Here is a 20461-nt window from a genome sequence, read left to right on the forward strand (position 1 = left end):
TACCCATTTTGATGCCCTAATGATTACTTCCATTGTCATGGTAAAGGCCAGTGGAGAAATGGTGCACCCTGCCATTATTCCAACTTCTACGCATTGCCATGTAGTGCTGAATTCTGAAGTTGAAAAACTAAATTGCAAATCTCCAAAGTAGGCTTTCACTAAATTTGTTATTGTCATCGGTACACTGAAAAAATCAAATGCTGCCCAAAGAAGTTCATGTGGCACTGAACCATATGCATTAGCCAAATGCAGGAATGTCACATGCTCACGAGCTCCTTCCTCTCCTTTTTAGCTGATTGAATTTGTTGCCAGATCACATTGATGTGTTCTAAGCATCCTGGGAAACCTAGAATGCCCGCTTTTTGTATTGAAGTGTCAATGAAGCAGTTCTTTAATAGGTAAGTTGACAATCTCTGAGCAATAATGCTGAAGAAAATCTTGCCTTCTACGTTTAATAGGGAAATAGGACAAAACTGACTGATGCTTGTAGAATCTTTTTCTTTAGGTATAAAGACTCCACCTGCTTGGCGCCATGCTCTTGGTACAACCTGTTTTTCCCATGCCACTTTCATCAATTTCCACAGAATTCGTAGAACTCCTGAAGCACTCTTCTACACTCTGTGCGGAACTCCATTAGGCCCTGGAGATGATGAAGCCATTGCTTTTTTCACTGCTCGCTATACTTCTTTCCACTTAGGTGCACAGTCCTCCATTTGGTATTCTGGTGGATTGATAGGTGGGATCCAAATATCTCTCCAGCTCAAACTTATATGCTTTTAGTGTGCCATTCTTCTCACTGGTGAATAACTTCTTTACAAATTTGAATGGGTCTTTATAAAAGTTAGTTTTCGCACGCTTCTTCTTTTTGTAGTGTTTCCGTAGGCGCTGAGCTCTGCGCAATGTTGCAAGCTTATCTTTTATGACCATTTGTAAGAGATTAAGTCCCTCCTTCTGACTTTGTTCTGCTCTTCTCCATTGCTTCCTCAGCTGTCTTCTTTCTCTAACTAAGCGTTCAATCTCCTGCTGCCGTCTAGACTTTCCAGGAATAGTTTGTACTTTTTCCTTCCTTTTTTCAAATCCAAACCTCTCACTTCCATATGCATAGATGAAGTCCCCAAATTTATCCAGCTTCTTTTCAACTGTTCCACTTAATCTTTCGAACGCAAAGCAGAGATCTGTGTTTACTGTGTCCCATGCAGTTTTCTCCCAAGCTCTTGGCCATTTAACCCTTTGCAGTCCATTTATTAAGTGCGCATCAGGCGCGTCAGGTCCAATTTATTTTCACACGCACAGTTAATTTTAGATGCGCTGTTTAAAATGTATTTTTTTCCACAGTCAAACGGGTTTAAATGGCCCTGCATATCAACAAAGCACTCACTAGGCTTCTCCAGCCCCGCCACACCCTTTCGTTCGCTATCGCTTTCATCTGTGAGAAATAAATAATAATAAAAATAATAGTCGTACATACCGATCAATCATCTCCGGATCACTCGTTTTATCACCAAACTTCTCAATATTGCGATCAAAGTCATTATTTTATTACTATAACATCTGAAAAAAGCTCTGCAAATGTCCATGATAGTCTCTGTGCGCTGACGCACTCAGCCAGCTTGTTTACTATGACCGCCCCATTATCTGATACCAGGGCCATATGTATGGCTATTCATGAGATACGCCTTTTTTTTTTCGACTTGTCTCGGCTCCTGTCGCTCCCACTCGGCAATTGAATGGTTTTCTCGGCTTTTTCCGGAGAAAAAACGACTAGAAACCAGTTTTTTGCGTTGCTATAATGATGTCGGACCCAGTCCGACAAAGGACCTGAGAGGAATAATTGCAATGTCGGACCCAGTCCGACAATGGACCGCAAAGGGTTAACTCCAGGCTTGTGCCTGTTGTGGTTCTTTTCTCTCTTATGCTGGTCTGACCGGGTTCACAAGGATCATTAGGTTCATCACTAACTGTGTCCATGCAAGTCCTCCTCACGTCTATGACAGGGGTGCTGATATCCTGCGAACTGTGGTTTGTTTCCTGTCGCTGGATTTCATTCGACTGACTTGACTGACTTCGTAAGAAGTACCTATCAATGCGAGGCCCTTGTCCCTTCTCCCTCAAGCATGTCATTCTCCCTTGAATCTTCAAACCCCTGACCGTTGTCGCCTTGCTCCAGCTGCAGACACAAACCTGGAGTTTCATGTCTTTGCTAACTGATCTATAAAAAGGCCTTAGTAATTGTTTCCACTGATAAAATGTATTTTATTGTGAAATGTATTATGTTTTTTATATAAACTGAACCGCCCAAAAAAATTATTGAAAAATGTATAATAATAAATAATATTTTTAAAAACTGCCAATTTTGACCCCTTTCCGAGTTAGATATAAAGAAATTATCAGCATATGACAGATGCAAAATTTTATGAGGATTTCAAATAAAAAAAAATCAGATTTCAAATATCTTCTACTATTGAGGAGCTACAAGATTTTGTCCGAGCCATGGTCTGGATGCCAAAATTCCCCAAAACTGCCCTATTTTCAGAAGTGTCAGCTATTTTATGAAAGTAGTCCAGACTAAGCAAAATATCACAAAGTACATTGCCAAATCTTATGTAAATCCTTTTATCATGGTAATGTATAAAAAAAACAAGGAAAAATGAAGTTGTTTTTATTACAACTTACAAGTGCATCAAAAAACACAAAAAGTTACATTGTTACTTATTTAATGTAAAAAAACTAACAATAAATAAATAAGAATAAAACTGAACAACATTAAAAACTTCCTTTACGTAATTTATTACCTGTCAAAAATGAACTGTGGGACAAATTAACAGTACAACTAAACATTTGTAGCAACTACTTCATATAGCATCTTACCATGCCTGCAAAGAAAATCAAAAAGGAGATTAAAAACATGAATTATAACATTGTGGTGGATACCTACTGTCTCAGGTGTTTAATCGACAAGCCCAGCTAACTTATCTTGGCTGTCCATTTCTTTTCAACAGAATCCATCTGCTGCTGTCTTTTTTGACTATGTATTAGCGCTGCGATGTGTATCAGCATCTGGAGAGTGCCAGATTTGGAAACAAGGCCGTTCGTGAATCATACTTAACGGTTTCCCGTTGCATTCGGGAGCAAAGCATGCAACAAACATCCTATACTATAAAAGAAAGACAAACAATTAGGAATACATACAAATCAATTAGGAATACATAAAAAGCTATTTTGAATATACAGAAAAACATATCAAACAATGAATACTGTAAACAACGCACTTACTTGACAGTGGAAGTGCTGGGCTGGGGCTCATCTGGAATGGCTTCTTCCTCTTCATCTCTACCCTCTTCCATCATCAGCTCCTCATCCAGGTGGTCCTCCTCCAGTGGATCCATTCCGTTGTGGTCCTCAAGGAAAAGGGTGTTGATATCCTCGAGATCAAGGGGCTTTCTGGTGGTCTTCAGGGACTCCATTAGTTTCATGTAGCTTCTTCCAGCCATCTTTCAAACCTGCAAACTCCACACCCATACAAAAAACAATTCAACAATCAATCAGTCGACCAATTTATTTTTATATAGCGCCTTTCGTGGCAATGTCATAACAAAAGCTAAAAACAGGATTACAAAAAAAAAAAAAATGAAATGAGGGCATGTAACAGGGGGTCTTAGTACCTGCTACTTTAGTTGTGGGTGTCCGCTGAATGATGAGAGAGAAACAGAGGGATGCAGTTGACAACACCACTCAGGCGTCCAGGTTTATTCAAATAAACAAAATGTTGTGACAGGTGGCCGCCACTAGGGTACCAGCAATGATAGCCCTAGTGCACGAGGACATACAAAGACAGAGTGTTATCAAAATAAATGCAAAACAAAATACAGTGAGAAAACAGCTAAAAACAAAAGTTTGCCAAACACTGGCGTAGCGCTGCTCCCACTAAAAGGGAGGTCCCACTCCGGAACCTACTCTGACACACTAAAATAAACTGTGGTGAGATCAAAATCCCCTAAATTAATCCCTATGCAACTCACTCACACTGGCTCTCCACACAGTAGTGAGGCTGCAGGCTTGCTGAAACTAGAACAAAAGAACTGGCTTTCCAGCTCCTTTTTTATACCATGTGGCTGGGCTTAATTGATAATCAGTTAGTCAATTAAGCCCCAGCCACATTCCGCACATGGATTTGGCAGAGTTGGATTTAACCCCATCCCTGCCAAACATAAATTCAAAACTTTACAACTTTATGTATAACAAAAACCTGCCATATCTAGTACACACTTAAATTATATATTTTTTAAAACTATACATATACACAATACAATACATTATTTATACGTGCAGGGCTTTTGCCCTGCCACAGGGCACTAATACCATTTTTGACATAAATATATGTACTGTTTATTACCAGACTTTCAATAATTTGGTATCATGGAGAAAATAGTATTTATATACAAAAGTTATAGAAGTCAACAAATCAACAGCAGCAGAAAAAAAGTCTATAGAAAATAGAACGATATGGTGATAAAGCAGTGGTATCATGGAGAAAATAATATGTATATACAAAACTTATAGAAGTAAACAAGTCAACAACAGCAGAAAAAAATAAAATCTATAGAAAAACAAACATGGTGATAAAGCAGTAAACATAAAAATGCAATGAATGTGGCAACCACTTTTACCAAGCAAACAACTAAATAAAAAACAAAAGAATAAAGATGTGTGCGTACCATCAACAGCACAAGCCTCTTCTCATCCTTTTCAAGCGTCTCAAGGAAAAGGAAAAAAAATGGAAATACTGTACTATTCAAGTTCTTATTTTAGATATTGAATATAATTGTGTTTTGAATTATAATTTCAGAGACAATTACCTTCAAAAAGAGCCCCAGATCGGGCGTCTGTTCTGTTGTGGCCGCTGACAGTTCTCGAGTTGTGTGACAATAAAAACTTCAAAACATGTGCTGGTAGACATGTTTCCAGAGCGTCATTTTGTTGACGTGTATCATCAAAATTTGCATGTAGGGATACAGTTTTTTTTCCCTAGTACATAGCCTTATTCAATGACAAGGTTCAGAAACACTGATTTGTTTTCCCCACAGCTTATTTTTTCTGTGAGACATCTCGGAAGAGAGAGTGCGTAAGCACCGAAACTAGAATGGCTCGGTGCTAAAGGGTTAAAGAAGGAGTTAACTGGATATTTCCTTGCTTCAAATAAATGTGTCCAGATCTGCACATTTTTAGTACATTTAGTTTAGATTTTCTCCCCAGATAGAATGGCTTTTCCAGTTTTCTTTCTGAACAAGTAGACCTGCATGCGTTTTTTGGCAAGTTGAACAAGAGCAGGCCTTCATGTGAAAGTTCCGGTTAACAGCAGTTTAAAAATTTCATCTTCCTCTATAAATTCGCAGATGAAGAACTGGGAGCTGTAGTTACACAAGATGATTGTATTGTATGAGGTTTTCATTAGAAAAGATCTATCTGAATTAGTTTCAGCTGGACCCACCACCCCCTTATTGTCCAGTGATGGGCTGTAAACTCAGAAAGGGTTTCCACTGAGTGGTCGGACAGAGGAGAGCTTTAGGAGCAGTAATGTGTCCTGTTTGTGTTGGGCAATTTTGGAGGAAAAAAGCAACTTTGTAAAAGTTAGCATTTGGTAATTGTTTATGCATTGCTTTAATGAAAACTTCTCATCAGATTGCTTAGCATTTTCTGTGCAACAAGTCATCAGGGAGCTTGTTTTTCTTTGTGAATATGGATATAGTTTAAGCTCAGTTCAATAAAAGGCTTTGGGGTTTATTTTTTGACATAAACCTTAAAAAACTAAATAGAGCCCTTTTCACTACCCTATAGGAGGCAATGAAACCACCAAACTCTTTTCACTTATGAACTGAGCTGTATTCAAACCTAGGCCTCCAGATGAAGGGCATTAGAGGCTAGTGAATTATCCCCACCCCCACACATGTGACATGTTGTACAATGGTAGATATGGAAAGGAAGAAGTAAAGACGCATGTCAGCAAAACTGCACATTACAGAGAATGCTCTGTGTCAATTCAATATACCTGGTAGGGCAATAGAGCTTGAAGATGGCTATAGCAATTCCTGGGAACTCATTAAACCAGTCTTGCAAGGAGTTTCAACTTGCTCACATTTTCCCCTCAGAATGCTGTAGTACAGTGCATAGCAACAGAGTGATTGAGCCACAAAACTGGATTTTAAATGGGCCAACTTTACCTGAGTTTAATCTAATAGATGGGCATGTCAATGGGCCTGATTTTTAACATACTTTTTTTTCTTGTTGGTGTGAAGGTCCAGTTCCAATCCCTGCTATTATAATTTGTAACAGACTTGCATTAAAGCTCTGTGAATTGTAAATACAGGCACTGTAGTGCAATACTCTGGCATACAGCCTACACTGTAACTAAGTAGCCTTTGCCAACAAATTATAATAAAGGGGTTTAACCAGTTTTGCTGGTTTGTGAGATAAGAAGATATATAACACTAATATTATTAAATAATACCTCTCAAATTTCCACATGCTGTTCCAAGACCACCTCAGTAAGACCATGGTGGTCTTTTTCATTGAGGTCACAGAGCCAAAATACAGAGGTATAAACATCAGTACTTCTCCATCTACACTGTACAACTGATTTTTTTCAACCTTAAATATTAAGAAATTGTAAAAAATGATACAAAGCATGAGAACATCCACCTCAGTCCGGAGTCTCTCTCAAACAAAGACTTAATTTTAACTCACTTATATCCATTCTAGAGCTATAAGGCCACAAAAAATCAACAAAAAAAAGACCATACAACAGGAATTTACTTGTAGTGAACTTTTACTCATTTAGTATTGGTGTGTCCCTACTAGTTACGTAAGAGACAGAAACCTCAAAAGCCATTTGTATTTTGTGAAATTCTTCACTTAATTACATCGTTATTGTTTGTATCTTGGGATGAGTGTAACGCACAGTTTATCACCTGTGGCTTCAAGTTTGTTTTTTATGTGAAGCTACAATCTTATTTTTACAGCGGGAGAAGTTATTTTTCATTTTCCCTTGTCAAAAAATGAGACTCAGCATTTGAAAGCCTTCCAATACCAGCTCAACTCACCAGTGTATTTAAATGGACTGGTAGTGTATTTGCGGTGTCTGTAGATGTGCTAGATGAACCATATCTTCTGGTCTTAAAGAAGATTAATAGATTGCAGTTTGTGAACCGTTTTTTCCCCCATCAATTTTAGATGCAGTGCCTGACTAGAATCGGTTCAGATCAAAATGCTAATTTGGTTTTCAAAGTCACTTCTAAAAAAGAATGCCATTGAAGTTAATTCTATATAGCGTGTGGAAAACCAATTTGAGCTCAGCAAGGTGTTAAGGACCGTGTGGCCTCCAAAGCGTTAATTAGCGGCCTTCTGAACCAAAGCCAAGTCCTTTCCCTTTTGAATCTTGTCAAAAGCTTCTTGTAAACGAATTTAGACAAATTGAGAAGAAATACCCCTCCATCATTGTTTCTGATCTAATTCAATGAGTTTTCATTTAAAAAGAGCCTAATGCTGTTAGTGCTAAACGGATTTGCACAATTTGAATTAATTTTGCCTCCCTGTGGCAGCAAAGATTATGGATGATCTTGCTACCTGTTTTATAAATGATGTACCTATACAGTACCTGTACAACCGGGCGGCAGAACATTATAGCCGGGAGCACTTTTAAAAGAAAAATAAACTTGCCTTTCCTTAAATATATAATACGACAAAGAATTTGAATAATGTGTTGTCTTTCGTTGACTATATCTGGTCGCGCTTTTTTATGTTCTACATTTTCTTTTTCATTTCTGTTTTTTATTATGGTAAATTACCGTGCTTATTTAGGCACTCTATGATTTGACTGGGGAAAGATAACGTAGGTTTGCTGGAGTTCACAAAAAAAACCCAGTAACCTTTTGCACTTCCTTTTTAGCTTAATTATTGAGCTTATTGCTTCATTTAAATTGTTTTCTTTATATAAGTTTTCAGGGCATTTTGTTAATGCACTTCTATTTTTGTTTTTTGCTGTACTACATTTTTTTTAATGCAACTGTTCATTTTAACCTTTTTTTTAACACAACAGTACTCGCACACGTTTGGCCACCATCATAACTGTTGCATGAAACCGGAATGTAATAATCCAGTACTGCTGCACTTAAGCATTTGTATGTCAGCTGACAATGTTCAGCTGATATCCCATCATGACTTTCTTCTTAATGGCGTACAGCCTCTATAAATGAACCCCCAATATCTCTCACAAGCACCTGGGTATATATTGTTATGATATCCCAACAAAAGGAATGCGCTTTTTTTTTTCTTGTGCTTAACACAGAAAACCCGCCCCTTCAAGTCTCTGATTGGTTAAATGTTGTGTCAAGACGTAACACAACTGTCATGTGGTTCCAAGATTTGTTTTTCACGCAGCAACGGTCTGCTAGAAGTGAAATCAATCCTTATTGTTAAAGGCACAGTAGCATCTGCACGACGGGCAGATCGTTTTTTTTCATCTGGGCGGCGACAGCCACTTTGCCGGGTGGCCCATCTGGCTGAAAAAGCCTGGGGAGAACCCTGAATACAAGCTTAAAAGAGTAAGTCACTCTGTATTTTAATAGGTTTATCCTTTTTCAAGTCTGCCATTGTTTTGAAGATACGGGAACAGCAAGCTTTATTTTATGTATGAAATACATAGCCTTATTTTGTTCTCGTATTTAATATCTTGGCAATTATCTGAGCAGCTAAATCTAAAAAGTTGAGTTCTCCCTAGTCTGTGAATTACCAAATCACTACCAAAATGTCATTAGAAACCCCATCAGGGATCCTTAGAAGATTTAGTTTATATTGCATGTAAGTTCAGTTGTGCTGATTAAAAATGCACTAAGACTATTTTGTAATGGAACAATTTTAGTCCACGTTGGGGCTAGGTTGCACAGAAGCTACATTCATTCACTGCCTTTAATAAGATGAGAGACTCCCAGGACTGAATGGCAGGGGCTGTAAGGCCAGGAAGCTTGTGCTATTGTCTCTCGCAAGAGAGAATAGATGACATACAAAAAACAAATGAACCCTTTCTTGTTGTATCTCAGAAACCATTTGAGCTGTAAAGCATCATGCTTCAATATAGGTGAGATATAAATTCAAAATTACGCTTAACCTCCTGCAGAGAGGTATGTCTTAAAACATAAAACAGAACAAACTCGAGGCTCTGAGTAAAACACCAGCAGTCAGCTTCGCAGAGAGGTCCTCAAAAGATGGACCAGTTAAGTGTGTGTTACCAAGCTCAACTGATACTTAATTGTAATTTCACACCCATATTTATTTGACTTTTTCTCTCCTTCGTGCGTCAGAAGGCTTAATTAAACCTAAAAAATCTGGTTTGTTAGACAGCCTTCATCTCTAAAATTAATAATATACTTTCTGAAGCCAGGCTACTCCTTAAAACGAATAATATGCAGTACCAGGCTTTTCCAGTTTTTCTAAGATAAGGATGTATGACGTCTTCTCTAAATCTAATAATATATATTCTTGTACCATGGCGCTGTCTCTTACTTGGTTAAGATAAAAGATTATAAAAGCAAGGGGCCCCTGAATTGGAACACCTGTTATGGTCAGTGAGTTCTGCCTTGGTTGTTAAAATATATTTTTCTGGTACCTAAGAATCCTGGTACTCCCACAAGATAAGAGTAAAAAGCGAGAAGCTCTCTTGCTCTAAGTTGCAGCTGCTGATAAAAAATTCAGCTATATACACATTCAAAGAGGCCCCATCAGGGTTATTGAATTAGGTCAGTGTTTTATAGTTCATTTAGGCTAACACAGATTTCTGCAATAATATTTCTGCTTATAACTGTCTCAGCATAATCTAAATTAATAGAGAATTTTTACAACAATGTTCTTGCCCTTAATCAGTTACTTTTCTTCCAATGGTCTTTTGAACACAGTATCCAATTTGTGTCCAGGCTATCAGAATGCTCCCAGCAGGACTGGAAATCTTTGTGCGGCTCTGCTGTCAGAGGTTCCTTAACCCTTTGCAGTCCATTTATTAAGTGGGTGCCAGGGTGTCAATTTATTTTCCCACGCGCAGTTAATTTTATATGAGCTGTTTAACCCTTTGCGGTCCATTGTCGGACTGGGTCTGACATTGCAATTATTCCTCACAGGTCCTTTGTCGGACTGGGTCCGACATCATTATAGCAACACAACAAACGGGTGTCTAGTCGTTTTTTCTCTGGGAAAAAGCAGAGAAAACCATTCAATTGCCGAGTGGGAGCGACAGGAGCTGAGAAAAGTCGAAAACAAAATAAAATAAAAAAAGGCGTATCTCATGAATAGTCATACATGGTATCAGTTGTGGCTGACTGAATCAGCGCACAGAAAACACGGACATTTGCAGAGCTTTTTTGAGATGTTATAGTAATAAAATAATGACTTGGATCGCATTATTGAGGAGTTTGGTGATAAAACGAGTGATCCGGAGATGATCGATCGGTATGTACGACTATTATTATTTATTTCTTAGCATATGTGAAATGCAGGGCCATTTAAACCCGTTTGACTGTGAAAAAAAATACTTTTAAACAGCATGTATAAAATTACCTGCGCGTGTGAAAATTAATTAGACCTGGCGTGCCTGATGCGCGATTAATAAATGGACCGCAAAGGGTTAAATGTATTTTTTTCCACAGTCAAACGGGTTTAAAAGGCCCTGCATATCAACAAAGCACTCACTAGGCATCTCCAGCCCCGCCCCACCCTTTTGTTCTCTATAGTTCTCACATATGCTAAGAAATAAATAATAATAATAATAATAGTCGTACATACCGATCAATCATCTCCTGATCACTCGTTTTATCACCAAACGCCTCAATAATGCTATCCAAGTCATTATTTTATTACTATAACCTCTGAAAAAAGCTCTGCAAATGTCAGTGACAAGTGCAGTCACAGCCAGCTTGTTTCCTTATGGCCTCCGTTATCAGATGCCAGGGGCAAGTATGACTATTCATGAGATACGCCCTTTTTTTCCGGCTTGTCTCAGCTCCTGTTGCTCCCACTCGGCCATTGAATGGTTTTCTTGGCTTTTTCTGGAGAAAATACGACTAGAAACCCGTTTTTTGCGTCTTTTTTGATGATGTCGGACACGGTCCGACATTGGACCGGATAGGAATAATTGCAATGTCGGACCAGGTCCGACATAGGACCGCAAAGGGTTAAAGTGGGTCTTTAAGGACAGGGAAATAAAAAAATATATATATGTTGAGATCATTAGTTGCATTGGCAGTCCTGCGTGTTAGGGAGGCAAAACTGGCAGGGACTTTCTCCTCGTGCTGCAGCGGAGGCCAGTACATCACTGACATCCACTCTCGAGTTCCTAAAAAAAAAAAAATTCTCAGGATCTCGACACTATGTCGAGATCACAAGACAAGTTTTTTCAGGGTTTTGTCATTTCAAACAGTTATATTATGTCGAGATCACAAGATAAAAGATCTCAGGATATTTAAATTTCAAACCACTTTTTGAGATCACAAGATAAATGTTCTCAGGCTAATATATTATTTTCTATGTCCTCAATGAGCCACTGTACGTGATTGGCTTAGATATTTTTCCATTTTCCACGACCATGGCCCAATCTTATGCTCTGCTGTTCAATTCATGCTGTGGATGTTATGGCGATTTTCTTTTACATGATACTGACAGCTCTACTTTGGTATTTATATATGTGGTGGGGAATATTTAGGTTACCAACGTACAGTACTTTTTTTGTACTTTCCATGATGCAGAACATTCCTGTATGTGATTAAAGTCCTTTTCTTCAACTTGGATTGCTGCCTTTGCAAATTTGGATTTACTGCTGCTGTTCTAATTTTCTCGGTTGTAAATTGAATTTATTGCCAAAAGACATGCGTACAGGGCTTTGCATATTCCACACTGTAAATACACTTTCTGCTACAGTAAAGAAAAGTAGCATTATTTTGGTGACATGCTCACCATGTGTATCAGATAACTGTTGGTCAGAACAGCCAGACCTCCCAAAAAGGAGTACAATGAGAACCTATGATTATTTTTCCTTGCTAGTCACCAGTTTTAAATGGGTTGTTTTCATGGTTTTGCTGAAAAAGTGAAAGGGGAATAAGACTAAAACACTATGATGAGAGTAAACTATAAGCCACTCCTTGTGATTAGATTTGGACACAAGCTACATGTATTGATACAATAAACACAACAACAACAACAACAAGTATCAGATGAATTGATTTAATTTTATAATTATCAATTCATTTAATGGGTGTTGCATTTTGTGGTTTCTTTGTGTGGTTTTAATATTGATATCTTAAATGCTGAGGGTTTTAAAATTGTTCCTTTTTTACAGGAACCGCATGAGGATAGTATGACATAATCAAATATTGTATTGTACATTTGGGATACACATCAACATACATGTACATTAACTAAACTGCATTTGTTAAAAACAATATTTGTGTGTGTGCTCGGAGAGGGAGGAGCAGGTGGTCTTGTTCACCTCATGAAAAAGCATATTTCTGAGTTGACCTTTGCATATATATTCAATACCAAGTATTGTATCAGATCGCACTCACATTTTCATTTAAAAAAACGCAAACAAAAGTATATTATTTAAAGGACCAATTATGTATGTCTCCTAATATTGTATTTCCTGCACAAGGTTTCATTAAAGTAATTCAAACAGGGATTAGATTGTAATTATGGTACCGCTATCCTTACAGCAGCTATAAAGAAAGTATCTATGACATTTTACATAGTTATAGGCCAGTGGTGGGTAACCCACGGCCCGCTGGGGGTGCTATAATGGCCCTTGCCACCTTACCAAGCTTATACTCTACTGTTATACTAGCGTTGGAATTGTAATATAGAGCCGCGTAACTCTGAGGTCGAACAGATCTGTGCAGAAAAACAAGCTGTTGATGGTAAGCAGGAATTAAACATTGTAACCTTTCAGTGGAAGAGAATTCCCCCATCCACGTGTTTCTGCCCTCGTCCCAGGATAATTCATGCAGCAGAGGGTTATCTATGTGATTCAGATGGTCTACCTTTCCTATACCAAACCACTGTAAACAAACAAAAAAAAACCTTTTATTCAAGATTTTAAAACCTGCTTGTCAATACACATTATGAACAGCGGTAACCGGAAATTATAAAAACACAACTACAAGAGCACCGCTAATGCAATATGCTTTTTAAATAACCACACACATTAACACCAAAAATATCCTGGACTGATGATATGTTTTCTGAACTTTTTTGGTGGAAATTAAGTTACAATATTCTGCTTTCTTTTCAGTTAGTGCAAGTGCCAGTCAGATTATGAAATTATTATAATATCATACAAAATGGCGTCTTTCCTTTATCCAGCCCCTTATTTTACAATTATATCACAACAGTAAGATTTTCACTATGTTTTGTAAGTTTTAATTTCACCGTGAGAACGACTGCCTCGTTGCTAGGAGGTGGTTGTTGTTAGTAAGTTTAATTTGTGCGACACTTTTACTGCAGTGAAATTGGGAAGAGAAGGTTTGAGTTTGTGATAAGTGTAAGTGGAAAGGGTGTCACAGAGTCAAACACACCAGCTGCTTCAAAAAATGGTGAGGGCAATGGAATAAATAGCGAAAAATTAGCAAAAGACTGGTGGAAACTAGGGTCTCCCAAAAGTCACATTAATGGTAGTAATTGCACATGTATAACTTTTAATTATATTTGTTATTCAATTGAAATGGTAACATTGCTTATATTTTAGCCAGTGAATGTATTTTGGATTATTTCTTTATGTATTTTATTTGGTGGTTTCTGGCATGTGGATGTGTTGTTGGGTCTTGTGGCCCTCAGGGCTGTTTAGGGCCACACATTCAGCCCTTCCATTCAGTTGCCCACCACTGCTGCAGGCTATGGAATTTAATGGGCAATTATTTACGTGCAAAGTACAGTATTAATACAGAGACAACATTACAAAAATGCATAGCCCAATGCATTTCTCCAATTTCAATTATAATATTTAATAATTTTGTCTGGTGGGCTTTTCTTTCTTGTGCATTTGTCATAATTCTGTTGCTGATTGTTGACTGGCAAGTACCCACCACATCTCTCAATCTAGAACACAAAAATGTATTGCATCAAGTATTTTTTAGAATATTTATGCAGCAATGTGGTTATACTTTATCAGAGAGTAAAGAAAATAACAACTATGTTGCTCTATGCACAGAAGGAAGGGAGTTGGAAGGAAAATTTGAAAAGGCCGTTTGGCCATTGCCAGTTTGGACATTTAGTGTCTTTCCAGAGCAGTCTGGTAGAGGAGGTGTGTGGATATCTTTAGTTCCTGTTGATGTTGAAGTAATTAGGGAGGTGTCCCTCTAGGCTCACCTGAACAAACAAACAATACAAGACACTGAAATGATTCAGGCTTGTACAGGTTCAGTCTTGTCTTGTCCTAAACTCTGGTACCTAATTAGTCGTGATATACAGTCAGCTCTCATTTAATACGAATTTCAAGGGACCAGCAAACAAATGTGTCTTATCAGTAATTCTGATCAGGAGTCTAAACCAAATGCATGCTGTCAGTTTTTATTGAAGCTACTGTAACATTGACATACAATTTCAATTACAGTACAATGAAAAGTATTATAAATTAAAAAGTATTGTGCATATAATTGAAAATACAGTTGTTAGTTAACTTCTAAAAAGTATACATTGAACATGAACTGCACTTGAAAGCTGCATGTCCCAGTGTGACAGAGATTGTTAATTGTTTAAAGTATGTGTTTTGTGTTTGGGACTGTAAACCTGCCGTGTTCCCCTTGATACCATCGCTGGTAGAGGGGCGGCTGAATAAAACACTGATGTTTTTGGAACTATAAAGTACTGTGTGGACATCACTTCATTCACCCACACCACTAACATCCTGGCACATGGTGTCTTCGTAGGATTTGAATCGACTGGAGGTTGGACCCAACGATCATGGTAGCAATGCTGGATGCTCTGGACCAGCTCAGGACTGAGGAAGAAAGGAGGACGGAAGACTGGGAGGCCCAATGACAGGTATAGACCAGGCAGGACTTTGCCAACATGGTGGACAGGCTGACCGCCCTGTTCCGAACTGGTCCTGGACGGGACCCTAAGCCGGAAACTGGAGGTGCTCAAACCGAAATCCCCCAAAATGACACTGGAGGATGACCCCGAGGCGAATCTGGTCTCATTTGAGTGCCAGGCAATGGCAGCCAGATGGCCTCAGGAGTGGTGGGCCACACAACTGGGCCCCTGCTTGATTAGGGAAGCCCAGAGTGCCTATCGGGCAATGACAAATGAGGCTGCCATGGATTATGACCTCGTCAAGCAGGCTATTCGCCAGCATTTGGATATCACAGAGGAGACCTACTGCCGCCAGTTCCGAGAATACCAGCGGTCCTCAGGAGTTAGGCCCCGCATGGTGGCCCAACAACTGGCAGACCACCTGACCCGGTGGCTCTGCCCCGACACCTGGACCATCGCACAGATGGTTGAACTGGTGGCAAATGAACAGTTCAGCCACATGTTGGGGCCAGAAACGCAAGCCTGGGTCAGCCGATTGGGGGTCAGACACACTGCATAATTATGGCTGTCGCAAAAAGGTTGCCCTATCCTGTTATTTTAGGTTGAGACTGGCCACATTTTGAAACAGCTATAACCAAAACGGTAAATCATAGGGACAGCGGGAGAAGCTATTGGTAAAATGTTCCTGCTGCAAGCTGCTTTGTTCCACTCTCGGTTCTGCGCAAAGAAAACAAAAAGAGCGATGGGCGGAAAACTGGGAGGGAATATCAATGAGACAAGGTTGGGGTTTGGTGGAAGAATCCTCAATATCTAACAAACACCAGGGAAAGGGGATTGGGGTTCAATGGGGTCCAGGCTAACCTCTGGGGGCAGGTTCGATGTATTGAGGGGAAAAAGGTGGATGGCAACCGACCACTCACATATCCCCACCACTTTATTGTCGGGCACTTACTGTATAGCGTATCCCAAGCAGCGAGCATAGGTCAGACTGTAAAGCAACTGCTTGTTCCCCAGTCTTTTCGAAGTGATATCATGCGGTTGGCTCACAATGCCCCTTGTTTAGGACATCTAGGTAGCGACAAGACTCGGAAACGAATACTGGCTCGATTTTATTGGATGGGAGTTTTAAGTGAGGTGATGAAATATGTGGTGGAATGTCAGCAAGTGGGGGTGGGGTTTCTCCCGGCCCCGCTGGTCCCACTGCCTCTGGTTAATGTCCCCTCTGATAGAAAAGCAATGGACATAGTGGGTCCGCTAAGCTTGTCTGACTCTGGATATACAGACATATTAGTGGTGGTGGACTACGCAGCTAGATATCCAGAGGCAGTAATGCATTAGCAATTGCAAAAGAGTTAGTCCAGATAATAGCGAGAGTAGGGATCCACAAAATAAATCCTGACTGATCAAGGAATGAACGTCATGTCCCAATGTTTAAAGGAACTGTATAAATTGTTGCAAATTTGGTCAAATTCAGACCTCCGTTTATCACCCGCAGACAGACGGACTGGTGGAACGCTTTAATCAGATGTTGAAACAGATGCTGAGGAGAAACATTGGGCTAAACTCCTTCCCTACCTAATGTTTGCAGTGACAGAGGTGCCTCAAATTTCGATTGAGTTTTCTCCCTTCGAGCTGCTGTACGGGAGGCAACCCCGAGGTATCCTGGATCTTGTGAAGAAGGGTGGGAAGACTAACAGCTCTAAAAACAGTCAAATATGTAATAATGTTGAGAGACCGTCTGGAGTTGGATGGTCGTTTGGCACATGAGAATTTAAAACTGGCTCAGCATCGTCAGGAGCAACAGTACAACAGACAAGCATGGATTCTGACTTTAAAAGGAAGTCGGTTATCTAGAAAAGGGGAGAAGCTTCGGTGCCCTAACTCATCAATCTGGAAGGGAAACGATGTGGCAGGCGCAGATTGGAGGAGCTGCTGCAATCGTTTACCAAGTGACGATACAAATAGGGGATGGAGCAACATGATCTGTTCCTTCGTTTATGGTTAAGGAAGGACCAGTGTTTATATATATATAAATAGTACCATGAGTGTTTTGTTTGTTTGTCTCTAATTTGTTACTTGTTATTTATTAGTAGACGGCTAACATGTTCTGGAGCTGTCGCCTGAGGCCAGCACTAACCCAGACATCACTTCACCTATATCATGATATAAATTGTATTTGCACCACAAGCACTATAGCACACACCCAGGACTGGTGACCGTGTTTGTATATTGTGTGTGTAATTGACTGTGTTTATTATTTGGGACTGCAAACCCCTTTATTTATAACAGTGCAATACACATTGCTGTGTATTGCCTGGGATTATTATTTACGGTCACCAGACCAGGATTATAGAAATAAACCTCCTTGCACTTTGAATTCTTGTTGTCTGCCTTTCATTGATCTCCGCATCACTCCTGCACTTGCACACTGTTAACCACTTTGCCACAGGGTGCCATCCAGACAGATCAGGCATCTGTCATTCTATGTCAAAGATACTGACTGATGTCACAGATGCACTTGTCCATAGGGTAAGGGAGTATATAAGATTTCCAATTGGGGATGTGGAACAAAATAGAGCCAAACACAAATTGTATCAGTTGTCTGGCTTCTCAAACGTACTAGGTGTAATAGATTGCACACATGTTGCAATATCCCCAGATTCAAGGAATGAAATTGCTTTCCGAAAGAAAACATCATTTTTCTTTAACTGTGCAAGCTTTATGTGATGCTCAATGTATTATCACTGATGTAGTTGCCAAGTACCCTGGCTCATGCCACGACTCATTTATCCTGGAGAACAGTGCCCTGTTCAGAGAATTCGAAAAGGGGCTTCTAAGTGGATGCTGGCTAAGTTTAGAATATATTCAATACATAATTAACATATGACCATTTTAAAACATATATAACAAGTGCATACTAATGTTTAACATTTGTATTATGATTTTTCACAAACATACAGAACCATTCAGATATTGCATGTCAAGGATATGCATAATTAATATTGCATCAGAAAACATTTATGTTTAAATGGATTAAGGAGTGTTTTTTTTTATAGGCACACTTATTATTATTATTATTTATTTCTTAGCAGATGCCCTTATCCAGGGAGACTTACAATTGTTACAAGATAAACATTATTTTTACATACAATTACCCATTTATACAGTTGGGTTTTTACTGGAGCAATCTAGGTAAAATACCTTGCTCAAGGGTACAGCAGCAGTGCCCCCCACCTGGGATTGAACCCACGACCCTCCGTTCAAGAGTCCAGAGTCCTAACCACTACTCCACACTGCTGCTGCTATTATTATAATAGGGAAGCCTATTGTTATTGCTGGGATTCTTCTTCTTCTTATTTTTCTTTCTGCCAGAGTTGCTCGAAAACTCACCAGATTCAGTAGGTTGGTAGATGCTTATACAGACGTGCTCAAATTTGTTGGTACCCCTCCACAAAAAACGAAGAATGCACAATTTTCTCTGAAATAACTTGAAACTGACAAAAGTAATTGGCATCCACCATTGTTTATTCCATATTTAATAGAAATCAGACTTTGCTTTTGATTTTTTATTCAACATAATATTGTAAATAAGAAAACAAATGAAAATGGCATGGACAAAAATGATGGGACCGCTAACCTAATATTTTGTTGCACAACCTTTAGAGGCAATCACTGCAATCAAACATTTTCTGTAGCTCTCAATGAGACTTCTGCACCTGTTAACAGGTAGTTTGGCCCACTCTTCCTGAGCAAACTGCTCCAGCTGTCTCAGGTTTGATGGGTGCCTTCTCCAGACTGCATGTTTCAGCTCTTTCCATAGATGTTCGATAGGATTCAGATCAGGACTCATAGAAGGCCACTTCAGAATAGTCCAATGTTTTGTTCTTATCCATTCTTGGTTGCTTTTAGCTGTGTGTTTTGGGTCATTATCCTGTTGGAGGACCCATGACCTGCGACTGAGACAGAGCTTTCTGACACTGGGCAGTACGTTTCGCTCCAGAATGCCTTGATAGTCTTGAGATTTCATTGTGCCCTGCACAGATTCAAGGCACCCTGTGCCAGGCGCAGCAAAGCAGCCCCAAAACATAACCGAGCCTCCGCCATGTTTCACTGTAGGTATGGTGTTCTTTTCTTTGAAAACTTCATTTTTTCGTCTGTGAACATAGAGCTGATTTGACTTGCCAAAAAGCTCCAGTTTTGACTCATCTGTCCAAAGGACATTCTCCCAGAAGGATTGTGGCGTGTCAATATGCATTTTAGCAAATTCCAGTCTGGCTTTTTTATGTTTTTCTTTCAAAACTGGAGTCCTCCTGGGTCTTCTTCCATGGAGCCCACTTTCGCTCAAAAAGCGACGGATGGTGCGATCAGAAACTGACGTACCTTCACCTTTGAGTTCAGCTTGTATCTCTTTGGCAGTTATCCTTGGTTCTTTTTCTACCATTTGCACTATCCTTCTGTTCAATCTGGGGTCGATTTTCCTCTTGCGGCCGCGCCCAGGGAGGTTGGCTACAGTTCCATGGACCTTAAACTTCTTAATAAAATTTGCAACTGTTGTCACAGGAACATCAAGCTGCTTGGAGATGGTCTTGTAGCCTTTACCTTTACCATGCTTGTCTATTATTTTCTTTCTGATCTCCTCAGACAACTCTCTCCTTTGCTTTCTCTGGTCCATGTTCAGTGTGGTGCACACAATGATACCAAACAGCACAGTGACTACTTTTCTCCATTTAAATAGGCTGAATGACTGATTACAAGATTGGAGACATGTGTGATACTAATTAAAGAAACTAATTAGTTTGAAATATCACTATAATCCAATTATTTATTATCTTTTCTAAGGGGTACCAACAAATGTGTCCAGGCCATTTTAGAATATCTTTCTAGAATAAGCAATAATTCATCTCTTTTCACAGCTTCTTTGCTTTATTCTATGACATACCAAAGGCATGCAAGTATACATGATAAAATAGCTTTTAATTTAATCACTTTTCAGGAGGAATGAAGCATTATTTCAATGAGCTGTAAGGGTACCAACAAATTTGAGCACGTCTGTAGGTTGTGTGGTATGGCGGCCATGCTGCATGATGTCAAAATCGCACGGTACAAGACGTCATAATCACAAACTACAAAGATCTTCTCTCAAACCGCTAGTCCGATTGAAACAAACCCGATGGCACATATGATCATAGTGTGGTTGTCTTAAAGGGAAGTTGCTACAATAATAAACATGGCGGCCACGTTGGATGACATCATCAACATACAAAACTGGCTACAAAAATCTTTGTCTCTGAAATCGCTAGTCCGAATGAACCAAAAATTGGCACACATGATCCTAGTGTGGTTGTCTTTAAAGGTTGTTCAAGGGAAGTTGCTACAGTAAAAAACATGGCGGTCATGTTGG

Source organism: Acipenser ruthenus, chromosome 4 (genome assembly GCF_902713425.1).
Source record: "Acipenser ruthenus chromosome 4, fAciRut3.2 maternal haplotype, whole genome shotgun sequence".
NCBI lineage: Eukaryota > Metazoa > Chordata > Actinopteri > Acipenseriformes > Acipenseridae > Acipenser > Acipenser ruthenus.